The following is a 23,326-nucleotide window of genomic DNA, read 5'->3' as shown; positions in this document are numbered from 1 at the left end:
AATCTCTCCAAATAATCACACTGCCGTCTGTAATAAGATATATTTACTGTTGGAATAGTCCATTAGTGTTGCTGTCGTTGGACGGATGGATAGTATTATTGTCAAAATCAGCTAAAAGAGGTAGTTTATTCAAAAAAAAAGGTAGTAAGGACGTGTTCGTTTTATCTTAAATTGTCCTTGTGGACTACCTTCCCTTTTATAAGAATAGTTGTTCCTAGATCTGCTTCAACCATTTTCTTCAGAATATAGGGGGGTTAGTTTATTACCGAATCGTTTATTGTTCCTTACCATCACTCTGTCTCCAACATTAAATGATCTGTTCTGTCGAGAGGTGTTGTTTCTTTCTAACGATGTCAGTTGAGCGTTAGTTAATCTTTCTTTCACCTTCTCTTTACCGTCTTCCGATGAAAAGTGAATTATGTCTATTGGTCTTTGGTTTGTCACTGAATGTATGGTTCGGTTATATTTCACTGTTGCAAGTAGGATCATATTAACCGTACTCTCAATCTTTTTTTCTAATTTGAGGCATCTTGAGATCTCTGAAAAGGTTCTGTGAAATCGTTCAACTTGCCCGTTTGAAGTACTATGAAGTGGGGGCGCGTAGGAAATATTGACACCAAATTGGTCTCGTAATAGGGATCCTATTGTTTGGACTTTAATGATGGTTCATTGTCGCAGTAGACATTCTTCGTATGAGGAAAGAAATTCATTAATTGTAATATTGCACCTTTTAGGTCAACTATGGTTCGTGAAGGTATAGTCTTGAACCATACTCTTGCAATGCCAAAATTTTGTTCCTGGAAAAAGACTTACCAATTCGTGCTGGATTCACGCAAGAGTAGATAGATTGCAATGAATGGCATTTACAACATTTATGCTGACTACTAACTTCACATCATTGACTAGAGTGTTCTTGTAAGTGAAGTCAATCATATGACGGACTTTCTCTCAGATCTGAGAGTCTGGATTCACAGCGTCGTGTGAATTTAGTTCCAAACAATGTATGACATGTCTTGAGAGGGCGTCTGCCACATAATTTTCTTTTCCAGGTTTGTGGAAGATTTAGGCGTTATGTTCATCAACAAAGGCTATCCAACGTTTGATTTTGGCGTTTGGGTTTTTGTCGGAGACCGCAAACGTAAGGGATTGGTGGTCCGTAAAGATGTTTAAGTTTCTAACACCATAAAGGTATTTTCTCAATTTTCTTAGAGCCCAAACAATAGCTAATAATTCACGCTCATTAGTGGCATAAATTAGCTCCCTTTTGGTCAATGATCTGGAAATCATTGTTATAGGCTTACCACCTTGAGACAACACTGCCCCTAGTCCTAATGCCGAAGCGTCTGTTGTCAAATCAAATGGCTTTTTAAGGTCAGGGTATAACAGTAAGACATCTTCGGAGGCAAGGATTTCTTTCAACTTTTGGAAAGCTTGGAGTTGATTTTCATCAAAATTAATCTTAACTTTCCTTAATTGAGAGGCGCTAACCTTCCCATTCTCCCCTTTTAAAATGTTATACAGAGGTTTTGCTATTGAAGCAAAGTCTTTAATAAAACATCTCTACATGATATTATATGATATACCTGACATGATATTATAAAGTGTAGTGGGCTGATAGTAATTGCGAATCGCCTCCACTTTTTCTGGGCACAATTTGATGTCATCTCTAGATACGGTGAAACATAGATATTCAACACTTTCCTTAAAAAAGTGAGATTTTCACGAGAAACTCTCATGTTGGCTTCAAGCAATCTAGTCAAGACCCATGAAATGTGTCTAATGTGGTCTTCCTCATTTTCGGAAAAAAATTATAACATCGTCCACATAAACATAACATGTCTTTCCGATTTGTTCCCTCATAACATCATCAATTGCTAGGAGCATTTTTCAGGCCAAAAGGAAGTCTACAAATTTCATATTTCCCGTTTGCCACCGAAAATGAAGTTTGCTCTCTATCTTGTTCTGAGAGAGTAATCTGATGAAATCCTGATTTGAGGTCGAGAGTTGTAAAGTACCTTGCTTTGACAAGGTTTGCTAGTATTGCTCTCACCTCTGGAATCGGATATATATCATTGATTAATGTTTCCTTCCTCATCTTTTCCCTTCTTATCAACAACCCAGATAGGGTTATTGTATGGGGACCTAGAAGGCCTTATTATTCCATTTTTTAAAAATTCTTTTATTTCAGAATTTAAAAATTCCGCCACACCCATCGGGTATGGGTAGAGCTTGGAATACGTGGGATCAGTCGTAGTAGTACGAATTGTGGCCACGATATTCGTATTGTATGGAAGTGCTTCGTCGGTGTTTGCAAAAACTCCCAACAATTTTGCATCATTTCCTTTAATTTCTTTGATATTCCTTGAGCTACCTGAATGTCCTCAATTTTTGTAAAATTTACATTTGCACATCTTAGGAATTGAAGTTTTTCTATTCCGGAATTAGTTTTTATTTCTTTATTGTTAAAGTCCATTGTAGCACTAGTCTGCGTGAGCAGATCCAGGCCAATTATCCCGTTGAATGTTGACAGTGATGGAAGAATAAAGAAAATGCTATTGGTGTCGAATACGTCAATCGTAGTGAAACCGTGAATTGATTTCACTACGAACTGATTATCTACGGGAACCACATATTTTAAAGCTTTTATAGGTTTAATGTAATTTTTGAAGCCCCCGTGTCTATTAAGAGTTTTATTCTCTTCCCCGCTATAGTCCTTTCTATGAACGGTAGCATGGAACTACCTATAAAAAATTTATCTGATAAAATTCGTCCGCTTCATCAACATCACTGTCACTTGCTTCATTGTCTGCAAGAGTTTGATAGTCTTGGTCTGACTTCTGATCATTGTTGGTCAGAAGATTGGTGCTTCATTCCAGTAAATCTTGCTGTACCACTATTCGGACTCCTTGATCCTTGACCACTTGGAGATGGAACGTCACTGTAATGATTCCTATATTTTGTCGATTGTCTAAAACGAGCTGAATCATCAATGTCCATAGGTTCAACTGGACTCTGTAAATAAGACTTTTTGTTGTTAGACCTTCGCTCTTTCGTGAAATGAGGATTTTTCCTTACATAAGGTTCAGCTGAGGAAGATCCAGTTGTCGCTTGATAATTCCTTAAGTTTCCTTTATCGTCGGCCGAGCCGAGAACAGTACATTGCTTAATTCCTTCTTTGTACCTGATATGAGTACTCGAAGTGCATCCATTTCATATTTTTCATTAAGTGAGGCGGCAATTGTTTTGTCGTAGGTCATCAATGTCTTGTTAGTCAATAAGGTAACTTTCTTCTCAACTTCATCATAATATTCTAGAAGTGTAAGATTTCCTTGCCGGATGGTTGATAATTCTAGTTCAATGAGGTAAATCGGACGTTTGTCCGAGTATGTGAAATCGAGACGGGCAGTAATTGCCTTGAAGTTGAGAAGTGTATTGAAGGAAGACAAGATCATATCTGCTGGTCCCTTTATTTTATTTCGTATGATATTCATATTTCTCAAAAAGTTTGTAGGCTGTGTGAGCCGCCTGACGCCATGAAACGTAAGTTTCATGCTTGCCCTCAAAGTCCGGTAACGATTTTACAATGTCTAATGATTCCTCGCATTGTACTCCCGGTACAATGGATATTTCTCTATAAGTGTCAACGTTTGGTGTTGAATCTACGATTTCACTAAACCTGTTTTCAATCAGTTTCAATGGTTTCTCAAAAGTCTGTCTTTGGACAGCTAAAGCTACCTGAATGGCAGAGTCCACCAGGGTCCTTATTTGCTCTACTGTCGACATTTTTACAGATTCCCTGACCACTAATTTTTTTTTATATCTTTGATCAATAAGTCCACTTCTTTGTCCACAATACTCATTACACCTTCGCAAGCTCAACAAACTTAGTTTTTAGTTAAAATAAACTGAATTTTACATTTAACTTATCACTCTACCTACAATGTAATACTTTAGATACATTTTACAGCTAAGTATTTGACTGGATTCGTTGACAGTCTGGCAGTTCGGTTGATAGACTTGCTGGTTCCCTTAGTTTCTTCTTCTCGCTGCCCAGGCTATTCTGAAGCTCTGGTGACTTTTCTTTTCCTTTTGTTTGTAATCTTATTTCGCTGCCCAGGCTATTTCAAAGCTCTGGTGACTTGGAATATATTTTTTTTAATATTTGTAATTGTAATGCGACAAATTTTTTTATTTTATTTATAATTTGTCCTTTTTGCGTTTTGCATTTTTAATTTTTTGTGTTTGTTTGCAATTGTTACTTTGTCCCGTAAGATGACGAGAGTATTTTCTAAATTGTATTTATTTTTTGTCCCGTAAGGTTACAAAAATATAATGTTATTTGTCTGTTTGCAATTTGAACTTTGTCCCGTAAGATGACAAAAGTACATATTTTTATTACCATAAAAAAAATTTCAAAATGCCCTTGACGCCAATTGACACTGAAATCCCTTCTTAATGGATTAGAAAAATAGTGGAAAAAAGAACGCCAAAAGCTTGAAAAGACTGCGACGTTATGATGACGTCTGTAGAAACATCTAAATAAGAAATAGGCACGTTCAATCGGAAGTAAAATCATATTTTCAACGCCATCTGAGATGCCAGGCTCCAATTAATAGGAAGTTAGATCGATTGAAAAGAACTCGAGTTTCTTATATTAATTCAAGCGTTAGTGGTTCTTTATCGTCGTTGTTAGAAACCCTAGAAAACTCATCTAATCCAATAATGCAAAAATGCCGGTTGAAACGCGACCCCAATTTAATGTTTCGAATAAGGTTTCCCTTGAAAATCGTTCTTAGATTCAGACTTCGAGGGCCACTTATGAGGTCAAAACGGAAAATTGGGATCCAATTTCTGTGTTTTTGTGCCTTCATTGACAGCAAAAACTTATTCAGACTCTTCGGGAGCAGAGTATAAAGTTCTCTCTTTGAATGTCTTGGATGTCTTCCTCGTACACTCATGTGTCTTGATGACATACGAAGTTTATATCAGTCGAAGCGGTTAAATAGGTAACAAGTTCAAGCGTATTATTCTAATATAAATGTCCCTGAATCGCCTCCTTCTCCCTGATCTTCTAAAAATTCAAACTGTGTCATTTGTTAGAATCAACGTCATAAATTGTATGGTTGTCCCCGTTTTAAGAGTTTAAAACCCGCTTATCGGAATAAAGTTATGAAACGCCATCATCTATATATAAATGGTTTTCGTAGGGGTCATGAAATAAAGAAATGGGTAAGTAGGTGTTCAAAGTGCAATAAGGCAGATCATACATTGTCGCATCGAGAAGATATTTCATTGGGTAATTCGACTCCAACTTCAATCGTGACTTCTAACGTATCCCACAAATTTTAGATCTGGGTATCAGGAGTTAATTGTTCGCTATAGGCTTGTCGTATACATATAAGCAGTCCGATCTATTTTTCCCTAGCATTAGAAACAAGTGTTTTATTGTTACCTACTATTTCAGAAAATCGTCCGTCATTTTTGGTAAATTCAGATTTGAAGACGCAAATCCCCGACCTTCGCTTGGCAGATGTAAATCTTTTTGAACCTCGACCTGTATATTTGTTGTTAGGAGCCGATCTTCTTGCATTTATCTGCTTGCGCGTTTCGAGCAGCGCTAACTCACCTTCTCGGCAGGTAACTACCAGATCTGCAAAAGTTTTTATGCTTTCTCTTCGCACACGCTCTCTGATGTTGAGCAAACCTTACAAAATGTTGAGCTGAAACTCTTCAGACACACAGCTACGCAAAGAGTAATCGTTATTCACACACAAATATGTCTGTGTGCTTACTTTGGTGTTGCGTTGACTCGACAGTAGTTGAAAATATACAGGTAGATGTGGCGAAAATGTTTTCTTGATCAAATGTATGGCTTCATCAAACGTGGCTACTGCATTCTTTACACCAATCCACCATTTGGCAGCATAATCTTGAAATAATAACTGCAACCCTTTAAGAGCATCGGCAATTTGAAAATGACCCAGCACGGCTATTTAACTATTTAACGCTCCGACTGATCTAAGCTTCGTATGTCATGAAGACACATGAGTGTACGAATTCGCTCGGTGAGGAAGACATCCAAGACATTCAAAGAGAGAACTTTACACTCTGCTCCCGAAGAGTCTGAGTAAGTTCTTGCTGTCAATGAAGGCACAAAAACACAGAAATTGGATCCCAATTTTCCGTTTTGACCTCATAAGTGGCCCTCGAAGTTAAACACCCATTGATACCGTGATGATTCTTCTTTAACCCTGAAGTAGTCTCACTATAAGGGAGAGGAACATAGAATAAAACCTTCAATTGATTGTGAAAAAGAAGCCTAGGATTATCATATGTTTCGATCAAAGCCTTCCTAGCCGCGGCGAAACTGCGATTTGTGAGTGCAAACTTTCAGACTATGTGGCGAGCTTCCCCTGTCGTCTTCCTGACCATATTACAAAGTTTTTCAATGCCGCTTAGATGAGCGTTATACGGCGGTAAACAAATCTCTAAAGGTTCGCCATGAGTGGAAATCGTCTTCAAAAACATCTGTGCCACAAGGCTGCATTGCTGGATTATGTACAACAAAAAAGTACTAAAACTCGCACTACTCTTCCCCAAAATAGAGGTACCGAAGTCTGAATCTAAGAAGGATTTTCAAGGGAAACCTTATTCGAAACATTAAATTGAGGTCGCGTTTCAACCGGCATTTTTGGCATAATTGGATTAGATGAGTTTTCTAGGGTTACTAACAACGACGATACAGAACCACTAACGCTTGAATTAATATAAGAAACTCAAGTTCTTTACAATCGATCTAACTTCCTATTAATTGGAGCCTGGCATCTCAGATGGCGTTGAAAAGATGATTTTACTTCCGATTGACCGCGCCTATTTCTTATTTAGATGTCTCTACAGACGTCATCATAACGTCGCAGTCTTTTCAAGCTTTTGGTGTTCTTTTTTCCACTATTTTTCTAATCCATTAAGAAGGAATTTCAATGTCAATTGGCGTTAAGGACACTTTGAAAGTTTTTTTTGTTTTAATCTCTTCTACTATTAGTAAATTAACTAAAACTCAAGCACAATTTGTTCAGAAAACTTAGTCAAAGAAACTTTCAAATTGTGGAGGGTATTAAAAGTTTGGCCCGGCCTATCATAGCTGCTCTTTTACTTGTTTCACAATTATTTTAGTTTTTTTGATTTTGTTTTCTATGAATTTTTTCGATTGCCGATGGCAAAAGTAGACGGCGTGGAACGCGGTAACAGAAGCGTTTTAAAACATCTCTGAAGAAATTAACGACACGATTGTTGTTGTTTTGAATTTTTATACCCTCTACCATTCTATTGAGGGTATATTAACTTTGTCATTATGTTTCTCACTCCTCGAAATATTCATAATAAACTATACAAAGTACATATATTCTGGATCAGAGTAAGATCATGATGAGAGATGATGATCACGCTATCTTTCAAACGAATTGAGATATAATGCTATCATTTTGCATAAATGCATAGTTTACCAGTAGCCAGGTTAAGTTCGTAAATGGGACATGTCAGTCCACGTTTTCGTATAGCCCCCATATAAAGGTACCTCCCGATATTCGGTATTTTCATGATTTTAGCGACATTATTTGTATGCAGGTCCAAGTCTTCATGTAGCCCCCATATAACAATACCTTCCTATATTCGGTATTTTGATGGTTTCAGCAACATTATTCACCGGAATTGTTTCAAATTTCCAACTGGCAGATCCTAATGAGTATTACAACCTAACAGAGAAAATTGTCTGTGCACGTCCACGTCTTCGGTACCTCCCGATACTCCGTATTTTCATGATCCACCGTAATAGTAACAAATTTCGTATTCGATGTTCGTAATGGGTAATACAGCCTATGACGAAAACATTCCTATACAGGTCCATGTCTTCGTGTAGTCCCCATATAACGATTTTCTTTTAAATGGTAGTTTTTGGAGGATTTTTGAAAATTTTCAAATTCCTTCGAAATGGTGGTGTTACTTTTTTATACCCTCCACCATACTATTAACTTGTCATTCCGTGTGTAACTCCTCGATATACTCATGTCAGATCTTGATCAGCGTAAAATTCTAAGTCGATTTAGCGATGTCCGTCTGTATGTTGTAATCACGCTATCTTTCGAATAAATTGAGATATAAGCTAAAATTTTGCAAACATGTTTATTTTGCCAGCAGGCAGGTTAAGTTCGTAAACGGGTCATGTAGTGCCCCGTTTTTATATAGCCCCCATATAACGGTACCTCCCGATATTCGGTATTTTGATGATTTTAGCGACATTATTCACCGGTATTGTTTCAAATTTGGTATTTGAAGTTCGAAATGGATACTACAGCCTAAGACAGAAAATTGTATGTGCAGGTCCACGTCTTCTTAAAGCCCCCATATAACGGTACCTCCCTATATTCGGTATCTTCATAATTTTAGCGATATTATTAACCAGGATTGTTTCAAATTTGGGATTTGACGTTCGTAATGGATACTACATCCTAAGACAGAAAATTGTCTGTGCAGGTCTTCGTATAGCCCCCATATAACGATATCTCCCTGTATTCGGTATTAAATGATTTTATCGTCGTTATTCACCGGAGTAATTTCAAATTACGTATTTAGAGTTCGTAATGGGAACTACAGTCTGTGACAGAAAATTGTCTATGCATGTCCAGGTCTTCTTATGGGCCCCATATACCAGTACCTCCCTATATTCGGTATTTCGACGAGTTTAGTACAATACCCACCTGAAATTGTTTGAGATGTCGTATTTGTAAACCGCAATGGGTACAACAGCCTAAGACAGAAAATTGTATATGACGGTCCAGGTCTTCACACAGCTCCGATATAACGGTACCTCCCTATATACGATAATTTGATGATGTTAGCTACACTATTGACCGTTTATTTCAAGTTTCGAATTTGAATATGGTAATGACTTATGACGAACAATGCCTATGTAGGTCCACGTCGTATAGACACCAATTTAACGGCTGTCTGTGCAGGTCCACGTCTTCGTATAGCCTCCATATAACGGCACCTCCCGATATTCGGTAGTTTGACGATTTCAGCAGGATTAAACAGTTCTTTTTACCTGTTTTTAAACCCTCTACCACACTATTTAAGACATTTTTTAAGGATTTTTTATTTTGAAAATTTCCAAATTCGTTCCAAATTTTGGAGGGTATTCAAAGTTCAGTCCGGCCGAACTTACTGCTTTTTAACTTGTTTTTTATACCCTCCACCTTGGAAAGGAGGGTATATTAACTTTGTCATTCCGTTTGTAACATCCTTAAATATTCGTCGTAGACCCCATAAGGTATATATATTCATAATCAGCATAAAATTCTAAGTCAATTTAACGATGTCCGTCTGTCTGTCTGTAGAAATCACGATACAGCCCACATTATTTGACGTAGAGCGCCAAAATTAAGCAGAGCAATTTGTATTGTTTCTGGTATGGTTGGCATTTAAAATAAGTTATATCGGTCCACGTTTTGGTATTGTCCCCATATAACGGTACCTCCTGATATTCGGTATTTTGATGATTTATGCCACATTTTTTCACGGATTTGTCTGAAAATTGGTATTTGTAGGTCATAATGGGTCCCACTTCGTGTGGCGAAACATTGCATGTAAGGGTCCACGTTTTAGTACAGCCCCCATATAACGGTACCTCCCGATATTTGGCATTTTGATGGTTTATGCCACATTTTTTCTCGAATTTCTCTGAAAATTTGTAGTTGTAGGTCATAATGGGTCCTAGATCGTGTGGCGAAACATTGCATGTATAGGTCCACGCTTTGGTATAGTCCCCATATAACGGTACCTCCCGATATTCGGTATTTTGATGATTTTTGACACATTTTTCACGAATTTCTCTGAAAGTTGGTAGTTGTAGGTCATAAGGGGTCCCAGTTCGTGTGGCGAAACATTGCATGTAAGGGTCCACGATTTGGTATAGCCCCCATATAACGGTACCTCCCGATATTTGGAATTTTGATGGTTTATGCCACATTTTTTCACGAATTTCTCTGAAAATTTGTAGTTGTAGATCATCTAGGACCCATTCCTAGATCGTGTGGCGAAACATTGCATGTATAGGTCCACGCTTTGGTATAGTCCCCATATAACGGTACCTCCCGATATTCGGTATTTTGATGATTTTTGACACATTTTTCACGAATTTCTCTGAAAGTTGGTAGTTGTAGGTCATAAGGGGTCCCAGTTCGTGTGGCGAAACATTGCATGTATAGGTCCACGATTTAGTATAGCCCCCATATAACGGTACCTCTTGATATTCGGCATTTTAATGGCTTTTGCCACATTTCTTCGAAGATTTGTCTAGAAATTGGTATTTATTGATCTTAATGGGTTGTAGCTCTTTTGGCGAAACACGGTGTTTTGATGATTTTTGGCACATTTTCCCATGAATATGTCTAAAAATTGGTATATGTGGGTCATAATGGGCTCTAAAGTTTCCTTTACCCTAAGGTGGAGGGTATTAAAAGTTTAGTTCGTGTGACGAAATATTGTATTTATAGATCCATTTTTAGGTATAACCCGCAAAAAACGATACACTGTATTTCCATGAATTTTGCCACATTTTGCACGGTTTGTATAAAAATTTGAATTTATAGGTCATAATGGGTAAAATCTCCGGCGGCGAAAGATTTTATGTATAGGTCCATGTTTTTTTAGCCCCCCGATATTCGGTGTTTTGACAACTTTTACCACACTTTTTCACGGATTTGTCTAAAAATTGTTATTTGTAGGTCATAGTAGATACTAGCTCGTGTGGCGAAACCTTATATGTATAGATCTATGTTTTTGTATAACCCCCATATCACGGTGCCTTCCGATATTCGGTGTTTTGATGACTTTTGCCACAATTTTTCACGGATTTGTCTAAAAATTGTAGTTCTAGATCCGGTGGCGGATCATAGTATAAAGTCAGTATTTTGTTATAGCCCCATACCGATATTCGGTATTTTGGCAATTTTCGCCATATTTATTCTCGGATTTGTCTAAAAATTAGTTTTTGTGAGTCTTAATTGGTTCTAGCTTCTTGGCGAAACATTGTATGTATAGGTTCACGTTTTTGTATATCCCCATACAACGGTATTTCCCAATATTCGGTATTTTGATGATTTTTGGCACATTTTGTCTAAAAATTAGTGTGTATATGTCATAATGGGTTTTCTTTACCCACGGCACGTAATCCGGTACGAAGTGACCAATGTTTGCAACAATGTTGGAGAAGAGAGAAATGCAAAGCAAACCAAATGTAACAAAATAAAATGGAGAAAAATGCAATAGAATGGGTTAGTTTTTATATAGAATGAGCGATAGAAGAAGAGAGAGAGTTTATACAACAAACAACATTAACAGATTTCAACGATGTTATTCATTTATAAGTAATTAGGCGTTAACCCATTGTTAACGTAGCAAAACAATAATTTTCAATCTAAATTAAACATGTTTTTTTTTTTTTTTTTGTATGTTCGTTTGTAATTTTCGAAGTATACTAAAAAATCGCCGGAAAATAACAAAAGCTATATTAATTTTTGAAATTCCACTTGTATCTGGTAATATAGCGTCAGATTTTACATGCACATATGTATTGATCGATTACAGATACAGTCTCCAAATTTGGAATGCCTAACGGAATTTAGAACAAAAATAAATATTCCAAATTATATTGAAATCGGCTTAGATGTGGATATAGCTCCCATGTATATTTTCGGCTGATTTCACATATTTAATTCCCCAACCATGATACGTATGTCTGATTCCAATGAAACTCGGCATGAGTGACTTAATTTGGTACAAAATAAATTTGCCAAATTATATTGAAATCGGTAAAGAGTTGGATATAGCTCCCATATATTTTTCGACCGATTTGGTTTATTTGATGCACCAAACACGATATGTGTCCTTGATTCCAATGAAATTTTGAATGTGTGACGGGATTTGATTCGTAATTCGTTTGACAAATTTATTTTGAAGTTCGTAATAGATACTACAGCCTATGACAGAAAATTGTTTGTGCAGGTCCACTTTTTCGTATATCCACCATACAGCGGTACCTCCAAATGTTCGGTATTTTGATGATTTTAGCGACATTATTCACCAGAATTGTTTCAAATTTGGTATTTGAAGTCCCAAAGGGGTACAACAGCCTATGACAGAAAATTGTCTATGCAGGTCCACTTCTTCGTATAGCCCCTATACAACGGTACCTCCCGATATTCGGTATTTTGATGATTTTAGCAACATAATTAACCGGAATAGTTTCAAATTTGGTAAATGAAGTTCGTAATGGATACTACAGCCTATGACAAAAAATCGTCTGTGCAGGTCCACGTCTTAGTAGAGCCCCCATATAACGGTACCTCCCGATATTCCATATTTTACTTCAGCCTATGACAGAAAGTTTTCTATGCAGGTCCAGGACTTTGTACAGGCCCCACATATAACTGCCTTCCTATATTCGGAATTTTGACGATTTTAGGTACAATACTCACCGGAATTGTTGGAGATGTCGTATTTGAAGTTCGTAATGAATGCTACAGGCTATAACAGAAAATTGTCAATGCAAGTCCAGGTCTTCCCTATTTACGGTGTTTTGATGATTTTTGCTACATTATTCACCGTTTATTCAAGTTTCGAATTTGAAATGGCAATGGCCTATGACAACAACGCCTATATTCGGTATTTTTATGATTTTTTCAGAATTTCAAAGTTCGGCCCGGCCGAATTTTCTGCTTCGTAACTTGTTTTGTTATACCCTCCACCATAGTATGGAGGGTATATTAAGTTTGTCATTCCGTTTGTAACACCTCGAAATACACATTTTGAATTTGGAAATTGTTTTTGCAGGTCCATGTCTTCGTATAGCCCCCATATAACGTTACCCCCCGATATTCGGTGTTTTGATGATTTTAGCGACATAATTAACCCGAATAGTTTCAAATTTGGTAAATAAAGTTCGTAATGGATACTACAGCTTAAGACAGACAATTGTCTGTGCAGGTCCACGTCTTCGTAGAGCCCCCATATAACGTTCCCTCCGATATTTGGTATTTTGATTTTATCGACATTATAAGCGATTTTTTTAAGTTTCGCATTTGAATATTGGAATGGCTTATGACAAATGTTACCTACGCAGTTTCATGTCGTCGTATGGACCCTAATATAATAGTTACATTCGGTATTTTTAAGATTTTAACAGAATTTTTAACGGATTTTATTGTTTTTGAGAATTGCCCAATTCGTTCCAAATAGTGGATAGTAAACAAAGTTCGGCCCGGTCGAACTTACAACTTTTTTACTTGTCTTAGCTTAAGTTTTATTTTTAACAAATATGTGTACATGTCGCTGTTTATTTTAACAATTTTAATTAAAGGTTGTTAAAATCAATCTTATTGAATTGTTCATCAAATATCTATATCATTGTCGCCCACACAAACGAAAATACAATCTAGGCACAAGTAAGCCTATCATATCAAATGTAAAAGGGATTTTGTGACGGAGGTCTAAAAAATCGATTCCAGAGAAAAGTGGAATAAACCCCAAAATCATATACTTGGGCAATATCTAAACGTAGCAATATATACTTATAAGATTTCCATTTTTATGTCCTCCACCATTCAATGAAGGGAATATTAAATTTGTCATTCCGTTTGAAATATTTCGAAATATTCGCCGGAGACCCCACAAAGGATATACAGGGTGAGATGATAAATCTGTAACCAACTTCAGTCTGCTGTCAGTTCTAAGCCACTCGTCCGACAGCTGTTAAAATTATTTCGGTGACAGCTCATTATATCGTTAACAAGCGTACAAAAGTATTGTGGTGAGAATTTTCCAGAACAAAAGTTATTCGTAATGGAATTCAAGCGCGATGGTGTGATTTCTTTATATTTGGCTGTAAAACCATAAGTAGCTATCGTTGAGCACTCCAGCATTTAAATGTGAATAAATCTTATGTGTCTCGTACCATCGCACGTTACCGTTATACTGGTAGCGTAGCCCAAAGTCAAGGAAGTGGACGGAAAAAACAGAAACATCAGTAGAAATGGTTCGAAGGGTAAAGAAACGACTTGATCGAAACCTGCGTCGCAGTACAATATTATTCCATTCCATTCCGGCAAATATTGAAAAACGAGCTCGGGGTAAAGCCATTGAAATTCCAAAAACTACCAGAACTTACACAACAACAAAAAGAAAATAGACTCAAAAGAGCTAAAGAGTTGCTTCGATTGGCCGAAAGTGGTGAACTGTCGATGGGAAAACATTCGTTGAACAGCAGTTTCTAAACAAAAAAAATGATCTTGTTGACTTGCCAAAGAGGTCAGCTGAAAATGCGTACATTCGGTTGGCCACCAGAACTCAAACACCGGCCATGGAGATGGTGAGCGCCACCATTACAGCCAATGGTCCCTCTCCGCTTGGGTTATTTTTCATTTAAGTAAAAACGGATTGGTATTGTAAGTAACATATAATAATATTTTTATTTTACTTTTAGTAGTAGTGAATTTATCGATTTAAAATTAATACGGATAAGTAATTGTAAAAAATGGAGTTTGTAAAAAATGGAGTTTAACTATTTTGAATTCTAAAACTGAGCCTTTTTGTTGGGACGACACCACCCCCCCGCTCCCAATGGGCGCACATACATTTCAAAATCACCTCAATAAATTCTGTGTATTTAAAATACACTCTTATTTACTTAATCGTGCTCTCGCTTTAACAAAAAAAAAAAAAAAAATATATATATATATATCCTAAACAGATTCTTCTTACTTAGCAACGCAAACCCCAACGCATATGCTAATTCGTACATGGTCCAGTTGAACATTATTTAAAAGCGGTCCTGTATAAGGGTGAGCTCAAGGACAGACAGCTATCAACAAAGACCAAAGTCTCAACAAATGAGGGAAAAAACTAGTAAAAAAGCTGTAAGTTCGCCCGGGACGAACTTTGAATACCTTCCACCATTTGGTGCAAATTTAATAACTAAAAAAAAATAAAATCCGCTAAAAATTCTGTTAAAATCTTAAAAATACCGAATGTAGCCCTATATTAGGGTCTATACGATGACGTGGACCTGCATAGGCAACTTTTGTCACAACCTATTACAATATTCAAATTTTAAACTTGAAAAACATCTGTTTATAATGTAGCTAAAATCATCAAAATACCGAATAAAGAGAGGCACCGTGGGTGTTATAAAACGTGGACCTGCACAGACAATTTTCTGTCATAGGTTGTAGTATCCAATACGAATTTTAAATACAAAATTTGAAATAATTCCGGCCTAGCTGTAGTATTCATTACGAACTTCAAATTCTAAATTGAAATAGTTCCGGTAAATAATGTCTCTAAAATCATCAAAATACCCAATATTGGAAGCTACCGTTATATGGGCGCTATACGAATACGTGGACCTACATGGCTCATTTTCTATCTCTATACCAAAATTGAAACAATTCCGGTAAATAATGTCGCTAAAATCATCAAAATACCGAATATCGGGGGGTACCGTTATATGGGAGCTATACAAAAGCGTGGACCTACATGGCCCATTTCCTGTTTTATGCTGTAGCATCTATTACGAACTTCAAATACCAAATTTGAAACAATTCCGGTAGATAATGTCGCTAAAATCATCAAAAAACCGTATATCGGGGGGTACCGTTATATGGGGGATATACGAAGACGTGAACCTACATGGCCCATTTCCTGTTTTATGCTGTAGTATCTATTACGAGCTTCAAATACCAAATTTGAAACAATTTCGGTAAATAATGTCGCTAAAATCGTCAAAATACCGAATATGGGGCGGTACCGTTATACGGGGGCCCATTTTCTGTTTTATGCTGTCGTATCTATTACGAACTTCAAATACCAAATTTGAAGCGATTCCAAATATCGGGGGGTACCGTTATATGTGGGCTATACGAAGACGTGGACCTACATGGCCCATTTTCAATACCAAAAGTCCTGCAGACATAATACACATTTGAGTAAAATTTTATCAACATAATTCATTTCTTTCGGAAGCTAGAGTGATTTTTACAGACGGACAGTCATAGAATTTTATGCTGATCAACAATATATATACTTTGTGGGGTCTAAAATGTATATTTCGAGGCGTGACAAACATAATATACCCACCATACAATGGTGCGTTGACCATCACATCGAGTGGATTGGTCATTAAAGAAAAGTTTTCAAATAAAATGTAAATACGAAGAAGTGATTTTATGAAATGATTAAATATTAACAAAAAACAAAGTGAAAAATTAAAATATAGAAACATTTTGATAGCATTTGAAAAAGAAAAGTTGAAAACATAAACATTAATAAAAAATGAAAGAGTGAAAAATGAGGACATAAAATATAAAAACATTTTGATAACTGAAAAATTTTGTTCTGAAGAACAAAACATAAAAGTAACACAATTTCTCGCCAATACATAACGAATTTGTGCCAACCTAGCACAATTTTTCGTCCGTACATTGAAAATTTGTATTTCCACTCGTTACTAGTTAAGATTGAAAAAAATACATATATAAAGAAAAATTGCTGATTTTTTTTGTAAAAATTCAAATATCGAGAATCGGTGTTTTGATGATTTTAGCCACATTTTTCAACGGAAATGTCTGAAATTCTATATAAGGAGTTCTTTGAGGTTACCTCCATACATAGATTTGACTAAAAAAGTCCACAATATCGCATATCCCACATATATCACCTTCCGAAATTAGGTATTTTCATAATTTTATCCACATTTTTCAACGGAATTGTCTGAAATTGTACACAAGGTGTTCTTTGTGAGCACTTTACCCATTGACAGAGAATTATATATATAGGTCCACGATATCCATATAATGGTACCCCCCGATATTCGGAATTTTAATGATTTTATCCACATTTTTCAATGGAATTATATGAAAATCCACCCAAGGAGTTCCTTGTGAGTACGTTATTCCTTAAAATGCAATTTTCTATATAGCTCCACGATATCGTATAGCCCCATATAACGGTACTCCCGATAATCGGTGTTTTGATGATTTTAGCCACATTTTTCAACGGAATTGTTGAAATTTTACATAAGGATTTTTTTTGCGAATACTTTACCCCCAGACATAGATTTGTCTATATAGATCCACAATATCGCATATCCTCCATATATGGGCACCTTCCAATATAAGGTATTTTAAAGATTTTAAAGCAATTTTTAATGGATTTTATTTTTTTGAAAAGTTTCTTATTCGTTCCTAATGGTGGGGGTATTCAAAGTTCGGCCCGGCCGAACTTACTGCTTTTTTACTTGTTTATACCCTTTACCAATAAGTTCATCATTCCATTTGTAACTCATCGAAATAATAATTTTAGACCCAACAAAGTATATACATTCTTGATTAGCGTAAAATTAGCCATGTCCGTCGGTCTGTCCTTCCGTTTGGTGTAATCACGCTACAGTCAAAACAAGTTAAGATTTGAAGCTAAAATGTTGCACAGATCTGTCTTTTGCTGCAGGCAGGTCCATTTCTTGTTTTATGCTGTAGCATCTATTACGAACTTCAAATACCAAATTTGAAACAATTCCGGTAGATAATGTCGCTAAAATCATCAAAATACCGAATATCGGGGGGTACCGTTATATGGGGGATATACGAAGACGTGAACCTACATGGCCCATTTCCTGTTTTATCCTGTAGTATCTATTACAAGCTTCAAATACCAAATTTGAAACAATTTCGGTAAATAATGTCGCTAAAATCGTCAAAATACCGAATATCGGGCGGTACCGTCGTATCTATTACGAACTTCAAATACCAAATTTGAAACAATTCCAAATATCGGGGGGTACCGTTATATGTGGGCTATACGAAGACGTGGGCCTACATGGCCCATTTTCAATACCAAAAGTCCTGCAGACATAATACACATTTGAGTAAAATTTTATCAACATAATTCATTTCTTTCGGAAGCTAGAGTGATTTTTACAGACGGACAGACATAGAATTTTATGCTGATCAACAATATATATACTTTGTGGGGTCTAAAATGTATATTTCGAGGTGTGACAAACATAATATACCCACCATACAATGGTGCGTTGACCATCACATCGAGTGGATTGGTCATTAAAGAAAAGTTTTTAAATAAAATGTAAATACGAAGAAGTGATTTTATGAAATGATTAAATATTAACAAAAAAAGTGAAAAATTAAAATATAGAAACATTTTGATAACATTTGAAAAAGAAAAGTTGAAAACATAAACATTAATAAAAAACGAAAGAGTGAAAAATGAGGACATAAAATATAAAAACATTTTGATAACTGAAAAATTTTGTTCTGAAGAACAAAACATAAAAGTAAATTATACAAGAACTAAATATTAATAAAAAAAGAAAGAGCAAGGCATAAAATATATTTACATTTGAGAAGTCTATGTCTACAAAAAGAAATATTGCATTTGATAAAAATAGAGAAATGGATAACCTCGAAGAAGTAATAAGACGGCAAGAGGAAATTATCCAACAGTTGCAATAACAAACGCAGCAGCAACAGAAACAAATGCAACTGCAGCAACAACAATTACAAGCTCAAATGCAACAACAACAAAAATCACAAAATGAACGTAATGGGTTAACACTGAATTTGTGTCTGAAACATCTGCTCGACCAATTTCGCAAATTAAAACCACTGGATAAAAACCACAATACAAGATGTGGTGTCTGTACAAAATTTAACTTCAAATCTTAACTTGTTTTGACTGTAGCGTGATTACACCAAACGGAAGGACAGACCGACGGACAGGGCTAATTTTACGCTAATCAAGAATGTATATACTTTGTTGGGTCTAAAATTATTATTTCGATGAGTTACAAACGGAGTGATGAACTTAATGGTGAAGGGTATAAACAAGTAAAAAAGCAGTAAGTTCGGCCGGGCCGAACTTTGAATACCCCCACCGTTAGGAACGAAAAAGAAACTTTTCAAAAAAATAAAATCCATTAAAAATTCCTTTAAAATCTTTAAAATACCTTATATTGGAAGGTGCCCACATATGGAGGATATGCGATATTGTGGATCTATATAGACAAATCTATGTCTGGGGGTAAAGTATTCGCAAAAAAAATCCTTATGTAAAATTTCAACAATTCCGTTGAAAAATTCCGAAATTAGGTATTTTCATGATTTTATCCACATTTTTCAACGGAATTGTCTGAAATTGTACACAAGGTGTTCTTTGTGAGCACTTTACCCATTGACAGAGAATTATATATATAGGTCCACGATATCCATATAATGGTACCCCCGATATTCGGAATTTTAATGATTTTATCCACATTTTTCAATGGAATTATATGAAAATCCACACAAGGAGTTCCTTGTGAGTACGTTATTCCTTAAAATGCAATTTTCTATATAGCTCCACGATATAGTATAGCCCCATATAACGGTACTCCCGATAATCGGTGTTTTGATGATTTTAGTCACATTTTTCAACGGAATTGTTGAAATTTTACATATGGATTTTTTTTGCGAATACTTTACCCCCAGACATAGATTTGTCTATATAGATCCACAATATCGCATATCCTCCATATATGGGCACCTTCCAATATACGGTATTTTAAAGATTTTAAAGCAATTTTTAATGGATTTTATTTTTTTGAAAAGTTTCTTATTCGTTCCTAATGGTGGGGGTATTCAAAGTTCGGCACGGCCGAACTTACTGCTTTTTTACTTGTTTATACCCTTTACCAATAAGTTCATCATTCCATTTGTAACTCATCGAAATAATAATTTTAGACCCAACAAAGAATATACATTCTTGATTAGCGTAAAATTAGCCATGTCCGTCGGTGTGTCCTTCCGTTTGGTGTAATCACGCTACAGTCAAAACAAGTTAAGATTTGAAGCTAAAATGTTGCACAGATCTGTCTTTTGCTGCAGGCAGGTCAAGTTCGAAGATGGGCTATATCGGTTAACGATATAACGGTAGCCACAGTTTTCAATCGAATTTTCTGAAAATCCGCACAAGAGTACTTCATCCCTAGAAGATAATTGTCTATATAGGTCCACGATATTGTATAGGTCCCATATACCGGCACCCCCGATATTCGGTATTTTGATAAAATTACTTTTGCAGGATCACGTCTTCGTAGAGGCCCTTATAATGGTTTTCATTTGAGCGATATTTTCCGACGGAATTTTTTGTTTTAAGTGAGCACAACTTAGCACAATTTGCCGCATCTCGATATTTGAATTTTTACAAAAATTACAGCAACTTTTCGTTATATATCTACTTTTTCCAATTTTAGCTCGTAACGAATGGAAATAAAAATTTTAAAGTATGGACGAAAAATTAGCACAAATCAGCACAACTTTTAGTTTTTCGATATCTTGTTTCTAAATATGCGATTTTGATTTTAACGATTTTAACGAGTAGAGATACAAATTTCCAATGTATGGACGAAAAATTGTGCTAGGTGAGCACTATTCAGCGCAACTTGCAGATTTCAAAAATTACAAAAGTTATACATTTTTTTTTTAATTTTTAGGGAGTAACAAGTAAAGGTGGAGATTCGTTATGTATGGACGATAAATTGTGCTCTGTGAGCCCAACAACGAAAATTACTGTAATTTTTCTGAAAAATACTGTTTTTTTTCGAAATTGCCATATCTTGAAAACAGTTAAGGATATCGAGAAAAAATAAACGGCACAAGTTAGCACAAATCAAGCACAACTCTTATTTTTTCGAAATTCGAAAATTGCAATTCTGGCATACTTTTGAAATTTTCGTTTTTTTCGAAATTGGTAAGAGATATCGAAAAAATTTTAACGCACAAATGGGCACACACCGAGTACGACTCAGCACAACTTTAAATTTTTCGAAATTCGAAAAATGCAATTCTCTCAGATTTTTTCGAAAAAAAAAAATCCTTTTTCGAATATCTCAGAAATTTTTTCGAATTTCGAAAAAAAAAAATTCGGCACAATTCAGCACAACTTTCCTTTTTTCGAAATTCGAAAATTGCAATTCCAACGGACACCACATCCATACTAGGGCTTTTATCCGATCAGTGAAATCTGTGATCTAGCTTTGTAATGAGAATCAGGACATCTTAAGGTATGGCTTGAACATTGTCGCCATTTTGTTAGTGCTAAGTATGAAATAAATGAGTTATATGAAGTAGATTTGAGAAAGCCAACATTATATGAACCAAAAATAATTGACAGATCTTTTATTAGAGAAGATAGATAGTCATGTTAGAGCATATATATCAGATGAAAAATTACTTCGAGTCATTTTAAACTGATGAGGATTGGTGACTCTTTCCTAAACCTAGGTATTCCCTGCCTTACCCCCTGGTAAACATTATCATCCTTCCTAACTAGTAAACAAACGTTGTTTTTATAAAAACTAAAATAAAGAGATCAAGCCTGACCATTTTGCAACAACAAAATACTATAGTATCCCGAACAAAGAAGCCAACACTGTTCCATTATAAATAAGTATACCAGGCTCAGATTACTCGATGCCAGAAGGACCATTGATTATATGCACCGGAAAAATATTAATCAACAAACTTATAGGAAATGGGAAGGAAATAATAACAATTTTACAAAAAATAATAATAACAGAAAACCTCAATCGAAGAAAAGAATAAATCCGCTTAATCGATTTTCGGGACAAATTAACAAAAATAATCAGCAGGTTAGTAATATGGAAAACGTTGCTACAAATAATAGATAAACTAATAACGCGAACCAAAATAGATATTCACAACAAAATCGAAATAGTTCCGAACAAAGTAAAATGTCTACTCAAACTGTTCTAAGTTCAGGTCAATATTTTATGGACACTGACAATATTGAGAAAGTTAAAAATTTACTAAAGAGGCCCAAATACACAACAACCCACAGTAGGACTCACAATTAGGGACCCAAAAAATAGATTGTCTCATTGACACCGTTTCACAAAAAGCATAATATCCCCAACTCCACTTAAAAATTTTATGATCGAGAAAAATGCACAAAAATTGTACTTCAGGACATTAAATGGAGTTACAGAAATAAATAGGAAAATGATTACACCCTATCCTAAAGAATTTAACAGAGACGACTTTATTACTTGGATAGTCAACGATTTAATAGGGAAAAAATATAGTGCCATAATTGGTCAAGATATTTTACATAATCTAAAAGTTACAATAAATTTTGAAGGCAATTTAAGAAAAAGCACGATTTTGAGTCTCATTTATTACAAATTAAAAATTTAAACTACGAGGAATTTAAATCAATTTCGCAGTTATTCAAAAGATACAGCAAACTTTTTTTATTTAGATAGCGATTGCTTAACGTTTACCCATGAAATACAGCACGAAATAATTACTAAGACTGACAGACTTATTTATTCCAGAATCTACAGATATCCATAGGCACATGAAGAGGAAATCGAATGTCAAATCAGTGATATGTTGAAACAGAGAATAATAAAGGAGAGTTCCTCCCCATTTAACAGTACACTTTGGTTTGTACCTAAAAAGGACTACAGTCATGGGAACAGAAAGTGTCGTATAGTTATAGATTACAGGAACTTAAATGAACACCATCGCTGACAAATATCCAATGCCTAATATAGAAAATATATTAGATAAATTAGGTAAAGCTCAGTACTATCGTACTGTTTACTGTTTTTATCAGTTTACTATAGATTTGGCTAAAGGTTTCCATCAAATCATGGTAAAGCCAGAACACAGATAGAAGACAGTATTTTCTACTCCATTTGCCCATTATGAATTTATAAGACTGCCTTTCGGGCTCAAGAATGCAACAGCTACATTCCAAAGGCTTATGAATTTAATATTGAGAGATTATGTCAATAGAATAGGTGTCGTATATTTAGACGACATATTGGTATTTAGTATTTCTCTACAAGAGCACATGGATTCTTTGAAAGATACAAGTTGATAAGTGTAAATTCTTATCAAAAGAAACTTCATATTTTGGAAATGTATTGACTCCCGAAGGAATAAAGGCAAGTAAGAAAAAAATCAGCGCAATACAAATTTAAATTTAACGACAACCCAAAATCAAATTAAATAATTTTTGGGAATGACGGGTTATTACAGAAAATTTATAAGAAACTATGCAGACATTGCTTTTCCGATGATTTTTTTTTTTAAATGACAAAAATGTTAATACAAGTGACCCAAAATACATAGTATCCTTTGATAAATTAAAGACATTGATTACGGAACATCCTATTTAAGGTTTTCTGACTCTG

This window comes from Musca domestica, unplaced genomic scaffold (genome assembly GCF_030504385.1).
Source record: "Musca domestica strain aabys unplaced genomic scaffold, Musca_domestica.polishedcontigs.V.1.1 30, whole genome shotgun sequence".
NCBI lineage: Eukaryota > Metazoa > Arthropoda > Insecta > Diptera > Muscidae > Musca > Musca domestica.
The sequence above is the reverse complement of the archived record's forward strand: the minus strand, read 5'-3'. Positions refer to the sequence as shown.